A 4039-nucleotide genomic window follows, 5' to 3' on the forward strand; every position below is an offset into this window, starting at 1 on the left:
AGCTATATATATTGCTTGACATATTGCCAGCTGCTGCAACAAATATCTTCCAAATTGTCAGGGGCTGAACCCAACAGTAACTGAGTTCTCGCTCACATAATCCTTAATGCAGTTGCTCCTGGCTGGCAGGCAGGTTTCATGGGTGTGACTCCTTTCATCTAACTCCCCATCCTGAAAGTACAAGAGTCCTCTGCATGTAGCCAGAAAGAAGGAAGAGAAAGTGGCCTCCTCCTTAAGGTTTTGGCTCTGAGAGACACTCCTCTCTTCCACCCATATTCCATTGGTGAGAAACATACCATGGACTCACCCAGATGCAAGGGGGGCTGGGAAATAAATTCCCTGGCTGGACCACTGGTTACCAGTGGTAACTCTATATTATGGGAGGTAAAAACATAAATTGTGGTGGACAGTTGTTAGGTTTCTCAGCCTAAGTGGGGAAAGCTGGTATTCAGACCACACATTAAGAGCAAATCCCACTTTCTGATTACACTGGGAAGAGCAAATAAATGTTGCAGAAAACATCTTCTACTTTGTTTGTTTGTTTGTTTGTTTGTATGGGGCTTTCAGTAGCCAAAAGAGGAGCGCTCTCCAGAAATGTTAGTCTCAGCTCCAGGGATGGTAATTTCTCACTGACAGTCAGAGCACTTGTAAAGGCTGCTCCAGGCTCTGAATGAAGCACATGCCTTTAACTCTATTTCTCTTTGTTTCAAAAATAGACTGTACCTGAGGCCACTTTGTGGAATTGGAGAAGTTCGTCTTCAGGATGTCCAGTCTCCACTTGGTACTCAGTTTCAGATGCCCAGGGCCTGATCACTTTTTAACTCTATCGCTTATCACACAACCTCCTGCAAGGCAAGGCCTTTATGTATTTCACATTTGCATACTTGAAGGGATGAAGTTAGAGCCTGAAAGAAATGGATAGGGGCCCAAAAAAAGGTTGAACAAAAAGAGAAAGAAAGAGGGGGAGAGAGAGAGAGAGAAATTATCATCATTATTGACCTTAAAAACTTATTTGCTTCTTTTCCACTGCATTTGAAGTCTTTTCTTTCTCATTGTGGAATAAAGGCTCTCTCCCTCCTTAGACAGACTCCAGGCAACAGGAAGCAGGTGGGAGTCTTCTGCTGCAAGGGAGTCTCCTCACCTCAGGATTATCCTTTATCCAAATCCTGCCCTGGAGTTAATCCTGTTTTCAACACTTTCCCTTTGGGGGAGGGAGAGCAAGAGCCCTTCCTCCTCATATTCCTGCTCCAGCTTCATGCTTAGCAAGATGATTAAGCTACTCTGATGAACAAAATAGGGAACCTCAGAGCCAGCCAAAATAGCCCCTAACCGATCAGTGTCAAGAAGTTACCATTATTATTTTTTAAAAAAAACAATAAAGGAAATAACATTTACTCTGCATGGGTATGTGTATTAGGCAGGTTTCTATTGCAATCATGCCTCAGAACAGACACCGAACATCTCAGGAAATTATATCAACATTTACTTTTCTCCTTCATGGGTCTGCAAGGTGACTGGAGTGTAGCTGGTCAGGGGTGCGCTCACCTGGGCTTGGCTGACTAGATTGAATTCTAGGCTGGAGGTTGGGTTCTTGAAGAAACCCCTCTCCAGAGGTTTCTTTATTCTGGGACCAGGAGCTACAAGACCTGTGCTTCTCCCAGTCCTAGAAGATGGCAGAAGCAAAGGAGCCAAGCCAAACCACGCAAGCATATTGAGAGCCTCTATTTCACTGACATTCCATTGACCAAGCAAGTCACAAGGCCAAGCCCAAAGTCAATGAGGTGTGGCACTGCAAAGACTCATGGCTGACAACAGGAGAACTGGGGACAGTGAGCCTATGCACCGCAGGAGACAGCTCTGACCACAAAAGTAACATGTGCTAGACACACAAATCCAAAAATACACACACAGGCACATGCACACAAGCACACAGAGCATACCTAACCCCACCAATAAAGGAAACACAATTGAAATACTTTTCTCCTAGTCTCCCACCATCCACCCAGATGCTCAAGCCAAAACCTCAAAGTCATCCTTGCTTCTATCCTCCTCTCGCTCCCAGCATCTAATCCATCAGCAAGTCCTATCTCCAGATAAAGCTGGAATCCACTACGTTCTGCAATTCCATGGTAACCACCATGGTCAAAACCTCCATCATCAGCTCAGGCATAGCCAACTGCAATTGTTTCCTAATTGGTCTCCTTCCTCCGCACTTGTTCCTGCCCCAGGGACCCACCACAGGATAGACACAACATGTACCCACAACACGGCAGACACAGCATGCACCCACCACACAACAGACATATCATGTACCCACCACACAACTGATAGACTGAACTTTACCATGTTGGGCTCCTACCTATACCCTCCAATGGTCCTTGTAGTTCAAATAACATCCAAATTCCTTACCATACTCCAGAGCAGTGCTTCTCTAACTGTAAAGGGAAAATCAGTCACCTGGGTAGGGATCTTACTAAGATGTAGACTGACTCAGTGAGCCTGGAGTGGGGCCTGAGATTTGGCATTTCCAGTGAGCTTGGTGCTCCTGGGTCACCGACCCTAGTGGAAAACCCTATCTGATCTGGTCCACCCCTTCCTTTCAGCCACAACCTATCACAGGCCTTCTCTCTATTCCTTTCCCACAGAGATCTCTTCCTGCTCCAAACACTCTGCTTCCTTTGCCTGGATTCTCCCCTCTCAGCTCTGCACCTGGCTTCCTCGTTGTCGTTCATGTTCAACTCAACTATCACCTCCTTAAAAAGACTATTACTGAGCACCCAAGCCCCCAGTCCCATCTTGCCTGAGAGTTTCTCAACCTCAGCACTGTTGACAGTGAGGAGCTGTCCTGTACATTGCCCGATGTTTAGTAGCATCCCTGGACTCCCCCTTCTAGAGGCCAGTAGCATAACCTCCCCTCCCCGTTTGTAATAATCAAAAATGCCTCCAGATGTTGCCAAATGTTCCCTGGAAGGTCAGTCATCCCCAGTCCACAGCTGAGAACCACTGCTCTGTCTAATCACCCTTTTATCTCCTTCCTACCTCTGGTTTATCACTCTCTGTCATTATCTTGTTTGCTTGTTTATCGTCATTCTAGAGTATGAACTTGTGCATGTCTTGTTCCCCTCTGTCCCCAGCACTTTGAACAGTGTCTGACACATAGTAGGTGTCTGGCAAATATTTGTGGAATGGATCAATGAATGAATGTGTTTTTCTTCCAAATGAATTCTTAATGTTTTATGGCTGACTTTTTATACTTAACAATGTTCTAGGAAGATTTTCATGCCATTTTTTTCAGTATAATTTAAAACTTTTTATTATTAAAATTTTCAAACATACAGAGTAGAGAAGATAATATAACGAGTCCCTCATGTGTTCATCCCCAGCTTCCGCAACTTTAACATTTTGCCAGATGGAAAGTATTTTATCTCTTCACTCTCACTTCCCCCCCACCCACACCATATGATTTCATCCATAAAGATATATCTACAATAGATAAGGACATTTTTACATAACCACAATGCCTTTATTATCCTAGTAAAAATTAATCACACTGCACTTTCTTTGAGTGATCTCAAGCTAGTCATATATAAATTTCCCCAATTATCTCAAAAATGGATTTTTACAATTGGTTTGTTCAAATCAGGGTCCAAACAAGGTCAGATCAGTGCCATTTAGTGTGTGTCATAGTCAGTGGTGTTTGGGGGCTGGGGATAAACTAGTTTTATTAACTGCTGTCTATCGGCTTATTCTTCCACAGGCATTGTGCTGGCATTTTATATAGCCATTATTACACATAATCCTGAAAACATCACTTTTAAACTGTAAATGATAAATTTATTCTGCTGATAAGACAACCGAGGCCCAGAGAAGCTGAGCAACCTGCCCCAAGTCACAGAGGGTAACACATTGCTAAGATTTAAAGCCAGATGTCTTACCCCAAAGTTTCTGCTCCTGACGTTTATGCTGTTCTAAATCTGCGTGATACTAGAGATAATGACGAACAGTTATTCAGGTTATAGATATTATAACACAAACAAAC

This window comes from Equus asinus, chromosome 8 (genome assembly GCF_041296235.1).
Source record: "Equus asinus isolate D_3611 breed Donkey chromosome 8, EquAss-T2T_v2, whole genome shotgun sequence".
Lineage (NCBI taxonomy): Eukaryota > Metazoa > Chordata > Mammalia > Perissodactyla > Equidae > Equus > Equus asinus.